Source organism: Pyrus communis, chromosome 11, assembly GCF_041283825.1.
Source record: "Pyrus communis isolate YQ-2024b chromosome 11, ASM4128382v1, whole genome shotgun sequence".
Taxonomy (NCBI): Eukaryota; Viridiplantae; Streptophyta; class Magnoliopsida; order Rosales; family Rosaceae; genus Pyrus; species Pyrus communis.
In genome coordinates this window covers 19,805,866-19,823,819 of record NC_142575.1, presented here as the reverse complement: position 1 = coordinate 19,823,819, position 17,954 = coordinate 19,805,866, and positions in this window count along the sequence as shown.

Genomic DNA, 17,954 nt, shown 5'->3' with positions numbered 1-17,954 from the left:
ATGAGAAAAGTGAATATTGTGTGAATGTTTGAACAAATACATAAGTATTTATAGAGATTTTGGATGAATTTTTATTTAAATAAATTTTTTAGTTGTTTTAAACATTGAGTTTCGTTTTGGGCAGTTAGATCTTCTTCTTTTTTTATCGTTAAATTTGATTATATGGGATCTCGATAGGAGCATATTTATAAGACTTTGTTATCTTATTTCTTTGCATTTACGTAGTTAATGTCCTTTTGTTATATTGATTTAAGTTATTTTCGTTTTATTTTAGGTCTAGTGGACAAAGTTGACGATAAATGGTTCAGGGAATAGGAGCAATTTTGGACTTAGATTGGATATGTTGGATTGTACAAGAGATGGATATTTTTGGAGTGTTTAACATGCACTAAAATCTGGAGGATTTAAAGTTAATAAGGCAATTGATATGTATTTTATCTTATCTCATCTCCAACTTCTAAGAAAAGTTTAAATCAAATTTAAACAATCTCCAACTATTTCCTTAGAGTCTAAAATAATTTAAACGCCCTCATCCATTTCTTCTTTGGACTTATAAACCTTGGATTCTGTCATGCTTTATAAAGTGTCATGCAACCTATTTCACAAGTCTGCCACACCCATTATTTATTCATCCATTAAAGTTGCTGGAAATTTAGATTTTTTTCTATCTTTGTTTTAAGTTTCAATGTTTCTTATAGATTGTTTTTCAATTATGATGAACATGTGTCATTAAGTTTCTTTTTAGCTAGAGGTGAATTTGAAGCCATGAGCATAACTTTTATATGAATAGATTGCATGTAGTTATTATTTCATAAAAAATATGAATGTAATTTACTTAACAAGTTTGTAGAGAACTCATTCTTGTATGTTTATTAAGTGAATTTCACCTAATCGTTATGAACTTGTATTTACAAGCAGTAAAAGTCACTAGTTTGCATGCTGGGATTGGATGCTAGAATATAGGGGAATTTTACCTGATTGTTATGAACTTATATTCATAAGTAGTAAAAGTCACTAATCATGATTGAGTTAAGTAAATATTTTGAAAGGATATCACGATGTTCATAGTTACGAATGTTTTGTCATTAATACTTATGATTTTCACATAACTTAATGATCTTTGAGATGTATTTCTATCATCTGTTCATAGTTACGAAATTTGAGAAGAATGATTTAAGTTGTGCGACGATCAAATTCAATGAGCTTAGGAAAATTTGAGAGTTAATTAGTGTTGTTCACGGTTAATTTGGTGCATTGTCATTCACAGTTTATAGGAAGAATAACTGGAAATTAATTTGTGTGCATATGTTTCATGTGTGGAGAATAATCCCTTAGCTAGCCTTTCATCCATGTCTCACTCACAACTTAATTTACTTGCTGCCATTTATTTTCATTTCGGTTTAGTTCAATTAAATTCGTTCAAAATCTCTCATTCATTGTTTTGTTGTTAGTTTAACTTGGTTTTTTGTTTTTTGTTTTTTGTTTAGTTTGTGTTGATTAACATCCCTTCAAATCTTTGAAATAGAACGATCCCTACTTACTCATACTACGATCACATCTTTTGCAGGGTTTAATTTGCGCATTAGTTACATCATATTAGGACACCTAAATATATGATTCTAGAAGGCCTAATCCTAATTCCACAAGGGTGCTGCACCTATTTCTTCTAGAAAACCCATGCCTTGCCGTGCACTCCCTTTCCCTTTCTCTCCAAGATCCTGCCGCATTTTCTTTCCCTTTTCCCTCTTGGATTTTGATTTTAATTAGCCTTTTTCCTTGTGGATTTGGTGTGCAAATCTTTCCCAAAAAGTAATAAGGATCGTGCTTTTCTCCTTTTAAAGATATATGTATTTCACAAGTCTGCCACACCCATTATTTATTCATCCATTAAAGTTGCTGGAAATTTAGATTTTTTTCTATCTTTGTTTTAAGTTTCAATGTTTCTTATAAATTGTTTTTCAATTATGATGAACATGTGTAATTAAGTTTCCTTTTAGCTAGAGATGAATTTGAAGCCATAAGCATAACTTTTATATGAATTGATTGCATGTAGTTATTATTTCATAAAAAATATGAATGTAATTTACTTAACAAGTTTGTAGAGAACTCATTCTTGTATGTTTATTAAGTGAATTTCACCTAATCGTTATGAACTTGTATTCACAAGCAGTAAAAGTCACTAGTTTACACTCTGGGATTTGATGCTAGAATATAGGGGAATTTTACCTGATTGTTATGAACTTATATTCATAAGTAGTAAAAGTCACTAATCATGATTGAGTTAAGTAAATATTTTGAAAGGATATCACGATGTTCATGAAGGAAAATTTGTGAAAAACAAGTTCATTTGAGCAACATCAATAACATGCAATTAACAATTAAAAGGCGGAATCATGTTTATATGCACTCAAAAACAAAACTTAACCCATGAACTTCAAAGCCTAGTAGATAGGTGAACCAAGACTCAACTCAAAAGAAAGTGAGTTGAGAAATCAATACCTTTGTAGATTCCTCTTTGCATAAGCAAATGCTAATCACCCAAAGAGAGGGCCTTCATTCCTTGCATCTTAGATCCATGGATTTGGATGGATGAAAAGGTTTCTCCAAGTTCCCAAAATTGAGAACCTCTAAGTCTCCACACCAAGGTAAGATTGGAGAAGAAATGAGTGACCTTGAGGAAGTAAGATTGCTAGATGTTTTCCTCAAGAGTGGCCGGCCATTTTAGAGAGAAAGGAGAGTTTGTTCTCATCTTTACTCCTTAGAAAAACCCTTTTGATGAAATGGCTATAAAGATGTCTTTATACCACCTCACAATGGAGTGGCAAACTTGCAATTAAGCCAAGTTTACTACCCTCCTCTAAATGGCCGAATTTAAGGGGATCTATTGGGCTATATGGGCCTTTGTGAATCATTATTCATTAAGTTGTCATACAACTTAAGTCAATGGACTTGACGTTCGAAGCCCATTGGGCCTTAAGGTCCAAAACTATCCCGAGGTCTTTAACAAACTTATTCGTTTGATTAATTAACATATTAATTAATCCTTGCCATAAATAATTAAACCATTTAATTATTCTTACTCATCTTCGTTGAATCTTCAATCTCTACCTTACACGGTGTACGATCCATTAGGTTCCTTTTAGCGAGGCAGTGGGCGATTCAAACTCTTTCAAATCGATTGTGAATTGAAACTTACTTTCAATTCTCCCGTTAGTGATAATACACTTTTAGGGCTTCCACAAACCATGGTTGACGCCTAGCAGCATGTCATGGTTACCCAAGCTAATCAGAAGAGGTGGAGAACCTATTCAGTTTTAGGATTACAAATGCAATACGGTCTTTCTCTAATACAATACTCTTGACCACATTGTTTGGTTTGATAGTTTATTCATGTCTACTATCCAATGTGAGTCTTGTGCTTATATGATTACCTTGAATGTGATCTGGAACACATTCCAACATCTCATTCATACTCTGGCCAGAGATTCTAAATCATATCATAGAGTATTCTCCCTCAAACAGTTTGAAGGTTAGAGATCCCTTGTTGCGCATTCACTTGCCTCCATGGCTAAGTGGCTTAACCCCAACGATGTCGTGGACACCCTCCTGATGGAATGACTTTGACATAATCAAAGATTAATGACCTAACCACAAGACAACTGTGATGCCTCAGGTCAAAAGACTAATTTGCATTGTCCCAACCATAAGTTCCCATGTGACATGAATATGAGAACTCTTCGTTGATCGTGTTCAGTGAACTCATTCTCTATTGAGCACCTACATGCTTGTCTTGGTGTCACTCACACCAATGACTCGAGACTGGTCACTCTCCATGAGAGAAGACACAGCACATACTGATCTTAACGGACTGTCAATGCCCAATTGGCAATCCTATGATTAGGAACGTTTAGGATGTGTCTGCGAAAGAATGGTCTCATGAATCTAACTTCTTTAGATCGCATTCTCCCAATCACATATTCCTTGGACTTATCGTTTAAGCATATAACATTTATATGAGACGGCTCAAACAATAATCTTTGCCCTTAATATTAAACTAGATTAGTTTAACATGTGAAATGTCCATAAAGTATCATCATATGATTGGTTTTAGGGCACATTTCCAACAATCTCCCACTTGCACTAGAGCCAATCAGCTTAGTCATCAGTGATGATACCTCTTCTGTAGTCATTTCATAAATGGCTGAGTAGTAGGCCTAGACAATGGATATCTATATGTTATCCATAGAAGCAACCTTGAGAATAACGACGTCACCATTATACATGATTCTCAATCATGTGGTTCAGTCTCTCATTTGAGTTCGGACCTTGATGAGACCTTGATTCCCTGGCTTGAGCTATCGCCCCATTAGTGTCATACACTTTCTGGTTGGAACCGAATGGAGAGTTCATAAATGAACTTTCTCATCCAAACAACAATGTTGTAAGCTTCTATATGGCAATATATTTTGCATACATGATGGAACACATTAAAGTCATTACTTTTAACATTTTCACCCAAATATCTCTTTAGTCATAATAAAGAGATATCTCATTATCACTTCATTCATAATGAAGAGATATTCTATGATGGATTAGATTCATAATCTAATACATTTACGCTTCCATTACATTACTCTAATTCTTCCTCATTCTTGAGGAATCCATCCTTAGTATTTCTTAAATACCTAAGGATTCACTTGACAGTTGCCATGGTTCTGATCCTGGGCTTGCACTGATATCATCTTGTACCATTCTAGGTACAACTTATATCAATGTTTTCATACAATATGAAATATATAAATCACCTTTCTGCATATGCATAAAGGATTCTATTTATTTCTTTGGGAGTCAAAGGGTACATTCCCTTTGAGAAGAACAACTTCCTAGTCTCACTAGAATTGTCATTCTAATTGAAGTTTATCATCATATGAGAAACTTCCTAGCATCTCTTGTCTATTTTAGGGATTGATATAATCCAATTATATCTTGAAATCTATCATTATAGATTTCCATCCCATGTATGTAGACTATGTCTCCCATATACATTCTATCATTATAGAATGTTTAAAGTCATAACTTTAACGATGAAGAATTCCTTTCATTTTCAAAATTAATATATATCATGTATATATATATATATTCAAATTTAGGAATATGATTAACTCCCACTAATCTTTTGTAAACCTAGTAAACAAAAGATTCATTTACATCTTTGTGAGAAATCAAACGATTTGATCCTTTTTCTCATAAGATGCTTATAGCTCCCACTAATCTTTTGTAGTCACCTTAAGCTACCAATTAGCTGTGAAGGTTTCATTATTTCGGGTCAAATGGTACTTTACCATTTCCTTGAGTATATATCGTATATACACTCAATGTAGTCATAAGGATTTTCATTCTTATTTCTTTCAAATTAAGAGGTGCAACTCTATGACATAGTCATAAAGTTCAAACCATTCAACTGAGACGGTTTATAAATCCTTCTGGACTACCTTGGAGCTTGTGGTATAGGAACTAGGTTGTCTTAGAAGTATATATCATATATATATGGGTAATAGATAACATCCAACGAACTAAATTTTATTCAAGTTCGTTCTTCTCCTAATGGAGAAATTCATTATCTTATGATGCTATTTTCCTTGATATCTTTCAAGGAAACTCATCTAAAGTGTTATCTTTCCTTGGATCAAATCTAAGGAGGTAAATACTTTAGACGTCTTACTCATCTACTTACATTTCTTGAATTCTTTGAAACCTTTTGCAAAGTATTCGGAATTGTGTTTATTCAAAATAAAGTCTAGTCCAACCGAGAGTGATCTTCGGTGAATGTCATACAGTATTATGTTGTGGACAAGTGCCACTAATATCTAAGTGAATTAACCTCAACAACTTTGTGATTCTTTCTTCTTTCCAAAAGAATAAAGATTCGAACATTTCGCCTCTATACAATTTTAACAAGAAGGTATTGGATCCGGATCTAACGATCCAAAGCATCCATCTATGACCAACTCGTAACTTATGTTTTAGAGGTATCACAACTCAGTTGGGATTAGTCACTACCTTGCAACCTTTTGGGTTTTAAGCATCATCGTATTCTAAACAGTTAAACTACCACATCATCTCTACTATAGAGACAACCAATTAAATTACAATAATCTAATTATTGATTAATAAAGAACAATGTTTTGTCAAACAAAACATTTATCCATCTCTACTATAGTGACGGATTTAAGTTCCTTAAAATTGGAATGTAAATACAATCTTTAGTATTTTCCAATTTCTTTGGTAGTTCATATGAGGAAGTAAGTACAATCCGCTTTCGCAGAGATCTATATTTTATTCACTTTCCGAATGTGAAGTACTTTCTCTTCTCTTATTAATCTTCTACTTTTTATTAGCACACCTTTACAACAATTGTAAAACATAGTTGCTAATATAGAATCATGTATTCAAGTAGAAGAACCAACTGTTTTGAATTATTCAAGAACATTTTACAACACCTTCGAAAGGTGTGTTCTTGACACTTGCAAGACATTTCTTGCAAATACCCCTTCCAATGTCCATCCTTTCATAAAGAAAGTTTGTTCCCTTGGAGTTATTTTGCCTTCTTCATTTGACTTCCCTTTTGACTACAATAGTCATGGTCCCTAAACTCCCACTATCTCTCTTGAAACTTATTTCAAATGTGTTATACACATCAAACGATTTGGAGAGCGTGCGGTTATTGTTCACTATATAGTTTACAATAAACTTAGTGAACCATTAGGATAGGGACACAAAGGTGAAGTCCTTGCCTAGTTTCCGTCTCGTTAAGTGTTTTGACACTTCAACATTCAATGATTCAAAATCATCATAAGTCCATGTTGATGGACTATTTTTGTCAACCAACCATTATGTTCTCAACATAATTACAAACTTTCAAGAGTTGTTCAAGGCAACTCTCATTTCTTCATACAACAATTTGTAAGTGAAGAATCATGGCACATAAAGTGTCCATGCCCTTGTGCTTACTTCTCAAGTTCCTTGTTCGTGTAACAAAGAGACAAGCACTAAAGTTTGCATTGTCCTCTTCATGATAGACTTATCTAACATGTTCTTCCATTGATACATTATCAATAGGAAGATTGTGAGGATGAGACTACTTAGGCACTTTTACAATCCATTCAAGACAATCTATGGGATTGTGGTACCAAGTTCGGAAACTTAAGCATTCGGTTTTTCTTTGTCAATTTTTTGGATAGCGTTTGCAAATATATTGGTAAACAAATACATAACGAATATAAATTGATTGATTTTAAGCTATTTGATCCGGATCTTTAAATCAAAATAGCACCACCCACTATTTTTGGCAAATTCCATATCCCTCATCGGAATTCGAGAGTTTTGTTGAACTCTTAGCGGGGTATGGGAGACTCACCATTACCAAGCCCACCTCAGAATTATATCATGTTGGTTAGCAAAAATAATGATGAGAGAATAACACTTTAGTCATTTACAACTCTTGTAATTACCCATCTAGTTTGGCCTCTAGAGAATGAATGCCTCAGAATTATATCATGTTGGCACCATTGCACTTAGTTAAGTTATTCCCACCATGCTTAGTTTATGTAGAGGTTCAAGCACAACCTCAGAATTATATCATGTTGGTCATACTCGTTGTCTACACTCACCTCATCATATGTTTATGGACTCCTCCTGGATGTAAGCACATACTTTGTACTTCCCCATTATAGGGTGAAGCCGGTGCATGAGTCACAAACGATTGGAGCCCACCACGGTGGAAGGCCTACGAAGAGATATTCAAAGCATCTCTCGCTTATCAACTTAATAATCATTTGGTTGAGGGTTTTTAGGTCTCATCAGATATAAACATACATTTTAATCCAATTAAAACATTTTGGTCCTATTACAACTATTGGTCCATATGATTGATTTAGTAGTATATAATACTCCCACTATGCTTTTAAAACGGTTTTTAAAGCAAGACTATATGGTACTACTAACATAAGATTTGCATTCATTGATGGACTATATAGTTGCCTTAGGGCCTTAGGATGACTATGAACCTTTGATTCGATTCAACACGAGCCTAGTGTTGAATCTCGGTCTAGGGATGGTGATTGATTTTAGTTACGCGTTTAATCACATTAAGGCGTGTTGTCTATTGGGCGTTGGACCCAACTACTCCAATTTCATGCATATTGAATAAAACAAGAAAGGAGTACTTCAAAGTAAATAAGAGCTTATGCTCTTTTACAACAATTGATCAAATCAAATTACTTTAAAGTAAAGAAGAGCTTATGCTCTTTTACAACAATTGATCATATCAAATTACAACCAAAATTTAATCTACACATTCCCATGGTTCAAACAAATTTGAAACGGCCTTTCACATAGCTCAATTATCGTAGGCTAAGGTTCATAATCACCCTTTCTTTAATTAATTAACGCTTTAACTAATTAAACATGAATGCAACATTTTCATTTGGTTTTTGTATCCATAGAATTGATTTAAATGGAGCTAAATGAAATGAAAATCCAATTCTCATTTAAAGAGACAAAACAATTTTTGTTCTCATTTTGTTTTGGGCCAAAAACAATGACCACAACAATTTGGGTCACTATGTTAAAACAAAAACTTTTGGGGTCACTTTGTAAAAACACAAAAGTCCACTACTTCATGTAATTACAACTAGAACCCAAAAATTTCCACAAAAGCTAAAACTTCATTAAAGGAGCAAAACAATTTGTCCTTTTAGTGATTTTGGACCTTTACGTAAAAACGTAAACTTTTGGGTCAAACTACAAATACACAAAAGTATCAAAACTTTATGTAATTGCATAAAAGCCCCACAAGGACCCTAATTGAGTAGGGTGGCCGGCCATTGAAGCAAAGTATTAAAAAAAATTTCAAAGTTTTTGTAAGTGGGGTGGGTGAAATGGAATAAATCATTACACACCTACCCACTAAAATTTCTTTAATTTTTCAAAACAAATATCTAAGATATTTAAACATAAGAAATATTTCAAAACAAAAACTTTATGAAATAAATCAAAACTTTGAATCAAAACACCAAACCTTTTGTTCTTGGCAAGAACATATCAAGAACAATGAAGAACATCCATGAAAACCCATAAGAGCTCCATGAACATTCTTCACCCAAAAACATACCAAAACCACTCAAACTTAAGGGAAATAACATACAACCATACTAGGGTACATAGGGGTTCCAAAAGTCACTTTAAAACACTTTTAACAAGTCAAACAAGAACCCAAAAATCCACCCTTTGGATTTGGCCGAATTTCCCCAAAAACATGGCACCAAAATTTAGCTCCAAAATTCATGCTCATATGAACTACATCTACAACATTTGAGATGACAAATTTTCTAACAAAATTTACATTCAAAGAAGCAAGAATAAAGCTTGTAACAATTACAACATTCAAATCACAAACTATGAACTACAAAACCCAAAAGGATTCACCAACTACTAGACTTAGGCTCTTGATACCACTTGAAGGAAAATTTGTGAAAAACAAGTTCATTTGAGCAACATCAACAACATGCAATTAACAATTAAAAGGCGGAATCATGTTTATATGCACTCAAAAACAAAACTTAACCCATGAACTTCAAAGCCTAGTAGATAGGTGAACCAAGACTCAACTCAAAAGAAAGTGAGTTGAGAAATCAATACCTTTGTAGATTCCTCTTTGCATAAGCAAAGGCTAATCACCCAAAGAGAGGGCCTTCATTCCTTGCATCTTAGATCCATGGATTTGGATGGATGAAAAGGTTTCTCCAAGTTCCCAAAATTGAGAACCTCTAAGTCTCCACACCAAGGTAAGATTGGAGAAGAAATGAGTGACCTTGAGGAAGTAAGATTGCTAGATGTTTTCCTCAAGAGTGGCCGGCCATTTTAGAGAGAAAGGAGAGTTTGTTCTCATCTTTACTCCTTAGAAAAACCCTTTTGATGAAATGGCTATAAAGATGTCTTTATACCACCTCACAATGGAGTGGCAAACTTGCAATTAAGCCAAGTTTACTACCCTCCTCTAAATGGCCGAATTTAAGGGGATTTATTGGGCTATTTGGGCCTTTGTGAATCATTATTCATTAAGTTGTCATACAACTTAAGTCAATGGACTTGACGTTCGAAGCCCATTGGGTCTTAAGGTCCAAAACTATCCCAAGGTCTTTAACGAACTTATTCGTTTGATTAATTAACATATTAATTAATCCTTGCCATAAATAATTAAACCATTTAATTATTCTTACTCATCTCCGTTGAATCTTCAATCTCTACCTTACACGGTGTACGATCCATTAGGTTCCTTTTAGCGAGGCAGTGGGCGATTCAAACTCTTTCAAATCGATTGTGAATTGAAACTTACTTTCAATTCTCCCGTTAGTGATAATACACTTTTAGGGCTTCCACAAACCATGGTTGACGCCTAGCAGCATGTCATGGTTACCCAAGCTAATCAGAAGAGGTGGATAACCTATTCAGTTTTAGGATTACAAATGCAATACGGTCTTTCTCTAATACAATACTCTTGACCACATTGTTTGGTTTGATAGTTTATTCATGTCTACTATCCAATGTGAGTCTTGTGCTTATATGATTACCTTGAATGTGATCTGGAACGCATTCCAACATCTCATTCATACTCTGGCCAGAGATTCTAAATCATATCATAGAGTATTCTCCCTCAAACAGTTTGAAGGTTAGAGATCCCTTGTTGCGCATTCACTTGCCTCCATGGCTAAGTGGCTTAACCCCAACGATGCCGTGGACACCCTCCTGATGGAGTGACTTTGACATAATCAAAGATTAAGGACCTAACCACAAGACAACTGTGATGCCTCAGGTCAAAAGACTAATTTGCATTATCCCAACCATAAGTTCCCATGTGACATGAATATGAGAACTCTTCGTTGATCGTGTTCAGTGAACTCATTCTCTATTGAGCACCTACATGCTTGTCTTGGTGTCACTCACACCAATGACTCGAGACTGGTCACTCTCCATGAGAGAAGACACAGCACGTACTGATCTTAACGGACTGTCAATGCCCAATTGGCAATCCTATGATCAGGAACGTTTAGGATGTGTCTACGAAAGAATGGTCTCATGAATCTAACTTCTTTAGATCGCATTCTCCCAATCACATATTCCTTGGACTTATCGTTTAAGCATATAACATTTATATGAGACGGCTCAAACAATAATCTTTGCCCTTAATATTAAACTAGATTAGTTTAACATGTGAAATGTCCATAAAGTATCATCATATGATTGGTTTTAGGGCACATTTCCAACAGTTCATAGTTACGAATGTTTTGTCATTAATACTTATGATTTTCACATAACTTAATGATCTTTGAGATGTATTTCTATCATCTGTTCATAGTTACGAAATTTGAGAAGAACGATTTGAGTTGTGCGACGATCAAATTCAATGAGCTTAGGAAAATTTGAGAGTTAATTAGTGTTCACGGTTAATTTGGTGCATTGTCGTTCACAGTTTATAGGAAGAATAACTGGAAATTAATTTGTGTGCATATGTTTCATGTGTGGAGAATAATCCCTTAGCTAGCCTTTCATCCATGTCTCACTCACAACTTAATTTACTTGCTGCCATTTATTTTCATTTCAGTTTAGTTCAATTAAATTCGTTCAAAATCTCTCATTCATTGTTTTGTTGTTAGTTTAACTTGGTTTTTTGTTTTTTGTTTAGTTTGTGTTGATTAACATCCCTTCGAATCTTTGAAATAGAACGATCCCTACTTACTCGTACTACGATCACATCTTTTGCAGGGTTTAATTTGTGCATTAGTTACATCAAATTTTGGAGCTGTTGCTGGGGATAAGCAAAATTGCTTATATTCCCCTTTGTTGCCGTTTGTTTCTTTTATTTTGTTTCTTATTTTGTTTTGTTTTATTTTGTTTCAAATACTAGTATATGACTCGGGGTTCTCAATTTGTCATTGAGAATATAATTATACTTTGTGAAGTATCTAGAGTTAGTTGTTTTTGGCTTTTCTTGTAAATCTTGTAATCATGTACCACACATGCTCTTTAGATCTATTTTCCTTAGATGAGACCTTAGGATACTTGGGTCTAAAGTCTGGGTTATGAAAGATCAAACTGCAAATGGTGTTGCCTCAGCTCAAGTAAGGTTTATACATGCATATGCATTTTACATTTAAATTTCTTAAACATTTTGACTAGTGAAGTTGCCTTGTCAGAATTGTTCATTGTTTTCATGTGAGTCAGGCAAGCAATTTAAGATAAACGAGTTGACTGACACCTTTTACCCAAGTGTGAGTTTTTCACCATTGATCTTTTTCAATTGCTTTTCATTTGACACATGTCCTTGTGGTACTCCAACTAAACCAAAACAAAATAAAATAAAATAAATTGATAAAAGCCTTGTGTGGTGGCCTTTTGTTTTTTTGGGATTTCCAACTTCATCTTCAAAGTGATAGTGTCTTTCTTTTTCCTCTCCAGCTTAGAAACCCTAGAATGAGTGATAGGAGCATATTTATGCGACTTTATTAGTTTATTTCCTTGCATTTAGTGAGTTAGTTTCTATTTATTATAGTGATTTAAGCTATTTTCGTGTGTTTGTAGGTTCAATTGGCTAATGTGGCAAGAAAAGGCAATTTGGAGCATGTTAGAGCAGTTTTGGGCTTGTAATGGATAGCACATGCATGAAGCAAGGTGGATGGATGAATTTGAAGTTCAAGAAGGGCTAAGAATATGCTAAAGAGATGGAAGAATTAATTCAAGATAAAGAAGATATGGAACTCAGCAAGAAAGAAGGAAACATGAGCCAAACTACCTTATTTTGTCTTAGCTAATCCTAATCCTACACTACTTAAGTTCCAGCTGCTAGGGGAATCCCTGATTATATTAGGACACCTAAATATATGATTCTAGAAGGCCTAATCCTAATTCCACAAGGGTGCCGCACCTATTTCTTCTAGAAAACCCATGCATTGCCGTGCACTCCCTTTCCCTTTCTCTCCAAGATCCTGCCGCATTTTCTTTCCCTTTTCCCTCTTGGATTTTGATTTTAATTAGCCTTTTTCCTTGTGGATTTGGTGTGCAAATCTTTCCCAAAAATTAATAAGGATCGTGCCTTTCTCCTTTTAAAGATATATGTATTATGCCGCACAAAAGGGAGGACAGAATCCATCCATCACACACTTTAACCTATTTTCAGAGCCAAACACCTTTGTGCCGCAACCTTGCAAGGAGAGAGGAGAGGAGACCCTTGGAGCCATGCCCTGCCATTCAAGTTTGGATTGTTGGAACGTTCTTAGGTGTATTCTATCTTTTGTTTTCAATGTTTAATTTAAGTTATCTTTGTTTAAGTGCGAACATGAGGAGCTAAACTCGTTTTGGCTAGAGGAGAATTCAAAGTCATGAACATATATGTGATATGAATTGATTTCATCCCGTTATTGTTTCGTAAAACATGAATACGGTTTAGTTATCTATTTGATTGATAACTTATTGTTGTATGTTGATTAAGGAGACCTACTTAGTTTGCATGCATGAATTTGATGCTAAAATATAAGGGAATTTCACCTAATCGTTATGAACTTATATTTATAAGTAGTGGATGTCACTAGCCATGATTGTGTCAAGTAAATCCAATCATGCAGTTCATAGTTACGAATACCTTGTCAATGCTTATGATTTTCATAGAACTTAATGATCTTTGATATGTATCTCTATCATGTTGTTCATATAGGGAACTTGATAAGAATAATTTGATTGCGCCGCTGAGTCTAATTCAATGAAATTAGGGAAATCTGAGAGTTAATTTGTGCAGTCCACAATTAATTTGGGGCATTGTCATTCATAGTTTATTGGAATAATAATTGGAAATCGATTTGTATGCATATGTGTCATGTGTGGAGAAGGACCCTCTAGCTAGCCTATCACCCATCAATTCACCCAAATTCATATCAATTTACTTTGTTTCTGTAACCTGTTTGTTTAAGTTTTAAATTCGTCAAAACCAATCCCCCTTTTTATACTTCGTATTTACTTAGCTAGAACCTATTCAAATCTATTTTTATTAGTGTTTTGAGTCAAGTTAAATCAAAATTCATCCAAAATTACCCTTAGTTTCTGTTTTGAGTCAATTTGCGTGTTTTGTGCTGTTTTGAGTCATTAAAGTATAGTTTTCTGTTTTTTAGTCTAGTTTAGTGTTTTAGAATTTAAAATTGAGTAGATTAGCATCCCTCTAATCACCGGCCTATAACGATCCTTACTTATTCATACTACAACTACATAAAAAAGGTTTAAGTTTGTGTGCTATTTTATAACACATCAAATTTTTGGCGCCATTGTCGAGGATTAGCAAAATTGCTAATTCCTCTTTGTTTCTGTTTGTGTCTTTTAGTTTTGGTTTCTGATTTTGTTTTGTTTTATTTTGTTTAGGTACTAGTTTATGATTCGAAGTTCTCAACCTATTCATGCACATATCTTGGAGTTTGACGACGATTTTGAACGAACTTTGAGAAGGAAAAGGAAAGATCCATAACCTAATCCACCTAATTCTAGCTCTGAATCTAAGTTTGACGAAGAAGAAGAGGACGAACAACTCATGGATGTGGATAATCGAACAGTCAAGGAACTTTCAGCCTCGGGATTGGACAATGTCGTACCCCTATGCATTCAATATCCTAGGGCATCTCCGAACAAAACCGATGAGTTTGAATTAAAGTCTAGTTTGCTGCATCACATTCCCAAATACCATAGGTTGTCCATGGAAGAACCAAACAAGCACTTGAAGGAATTCGAAGTGGTATGTTCAAGCATGACACCAATCAACATAGATGGGAACATTTTGAAGATGAAAGCTTTTCCATTCTCTCTTTTGGAAAAAGCTAAGGATTGGTTATACAAATTGGCACCTGAAACCGTCACCTCTTGGGAAAGCATGAAGAGAGCATTCTTAGAGAAATTTTTCCCAACTTCGAGAGTCATTCTTTTGAGGAAGAAGATTAGTGGAATTCAACAAAATCAAGGAGAATCCTTTCCAGCATATTATAAGCATTTCAAGATTCTAGTTGCATTATGCCCTCAACATCAAATGAAAGAAAAGCTTCTAATTTAATATTTCTACGAAGGACTTTTTCCCTTTGAGAGACAAATGTTAGATGCCTCGGCAAGAGGTGCTTTGGTTGACAAAACACCAATTGATGCCAAGACCTTAATTGCAAATCGAGCCTTGAATGCACAACAATACGAAAGGTTGGACAAAAAGAACCCTCATGGCAACAACAACAAGTGAATGAGGTAAGTACAATTTCTGAAATTCAATCTCAATTGACTAATCTCACTATTCTTGTGTCACAGGTTATTGATGGATCCAAAGTGCAAAGAGCAAGTGTTTGTGGCGTGTGCACTATGCAAGGATATTCCAATGATCAATGTCCTCAATTGATTGAAAACAGGGGATGGGAAAATGCCAATGTTGTGGGCTATCAAGGCCAAAATCAACCAAGGCACGACCCATACGCCAACACATGGAGAGATCACTCAAACATGAAGTGGAGGGAGCCTCAACAAACTCAATAACAAGGAGGATTTTGACAACCACTCCTTGGCATATTTCAAAGGCCATTTGCACCAATGCAACCTCAACCACACTCGGCCCAACCAAATTCAGGTACGTCTTTGGATAATGATAAAGTTATTCAATTACTCACCTCTTTGACACAGGGAGTACAAAATCAAACTAAAGAGATGCAAAATCAAGCTAAAGAGGTGGACGAATTGAAGAAGCAAATGGGGCAAGTAGCGGAGTTCATGGGACAATTTAGAGAACAAGGCAAACTGCCTAGTTCAACCATTATGAATCTAAGGGAATGATTTGAAACTGACAACGCCATCACTTTGAGAAGTGGCAAGGAGGTGGGAACCACCCCACAAACGTCCAAATCAAGTCAAAATGAGGACGAAAAGCTGCTGCTCGAGGAAGAGGAGGATGCCAAAGCCATGGGAAAGGTAGAACAACCCTTGCCGCAACCACCTAAAAACCCTAAGCTGTCCAACACAAGTAAGGTAGGTCCAAATTCAACTCCTTCTAACGTTATTCCACCAAATATGCCTTTTCCTAGCAGGTTTATGCAATTTAGGAATGAAGAGAATGAAAAAGACATTCTAGAGACATTTAGGAAAGTGCAGGTCAATATCCCGCTTCTTGATGCGATAAAGAAAATGCTGAAGTATGCTAAGTTTTTGAAGAAGCTTTGTACAACAAAGAAACGAACTCGGGAGAAAAAGGTGGTACATGTAAGTGAAAATGTCTCTACAATGTTGCAAAGGAAGCTGCCACCTAAATGCAAAGATCCAGGTAGTTTCACTATCCCTTGTGTAATCGGTAATACAAGGTTTGAACATGCTATGCTAGATTTAGGTGCTTCCATTAATGTCATGCCATATTCTGTTTATGTATCTATGAATCTAGGAGAGCTTAAAAATGATAGAGTTATTATCCAATTAGCCGATCGTTCTAATGCATATCCAAAAGGAGTTTTGGAAGATATTTTGGTGCAGGTTAACTATTTGATTTTTCCAGCCGATTTCTATGTGCTTGAGATGGAACATTCAGCCCACTCTCCACCGTTACCAATCTTACTTGGGACGACCTTTCATGAAAACAGCCTAAACCAAGATTGATGTGGCCAAATGAGCGTTAACAATGGAGTTTGGTGGTAATATTATTAAATTCAATGTTTTTGAATCTGTTAAGAATCCTAATGATGTTCGTCCTTGTTTTGTCATTGATGTGAATAAAAATACAGGGCAAGAACGTTCAGCACCAATCAAGAAGGATGTATCTAAAACCACTATCGAAGAGGGAATTGGAGTGAAGCACAAGGAACACGCCACTGCCCTTAAAATACCCAATCTGGCCGAGAACACCCCTAGTGAATTTGTTGACAGTGCTGCTACTTTTGAGCCTTCGTCAATGTACATTGGTTCCACCTAGTCCAATTCCCATTTCAACTAATAGGTTGTTACCTTATTTGGCGCAGGTACCCCATCGAATCCAAGGTGGTGAGAAAGGTTACATTGACTTTAGGAAGCTCAACGCCACAATCAGGAAGGATCACTACCCTATTCCGTTCATAGATCCAATGCATGAGTATTTTGAGGAGCATGTCGTGGAGGATGTACCCCTCCATGTCGTTGGCCCTAGTGAACCTTGAATGGAGGTATCGTCCGGCTAGAAGACGTTAAAGCAAGCGCTTCTTGGGAGGCAACCTATGTGTTCAAATAAAGAAGACCTAGGAATCTCCGACTCCAAAACCAGATTGGCATTCCTTAACCCTCCTCTTTATTGCTTTTACTTTGCCGTAATTATCATGTTTGTTAGTTGTGTTGTTTGATTGTTGTGTGTGAGTCTATGTTTGAAACATTGAGGACAATGTTTGGTTTAAATGGGGGGGGGTGTTTAAACACACGAATTTCGTCAAATTTTATCACCTATCACTTCAAAAGTTGTTACTCACTGTTTTTAAGTGTTTTTATTGTGTTTTGAAGTGTTTTAATGTGTCCTATAACAGAAAATCCGAAAATTTTGAATTTTTTTTCGAAAAAGCTTTGAAAAACCCAAAAAGAGTCATTTGTGCGTTTGTGTCTTAGGGTACCTTACAACAAGATGATGAGGATTTGGTTTTTAATTGCATGACTGTTAAAGAAAGTTACAAAATTCAATGGAAGTTTGATATGCTCTTTGGTTTATGCTTAGTTGTAGTTCTCATTTACGAATTCACATGTAATCACAAAGAGAAAATTTTTTTTTTGTAACATGCTTGAAGGAAGGAACTCAAACTAACGCTACAACCCTGAGCGACTTAAGCCTAAGCTTTATTTGGAGAGTTATTAATCTGTGATTTCTTGTTTTCTAAAGTCGTTGC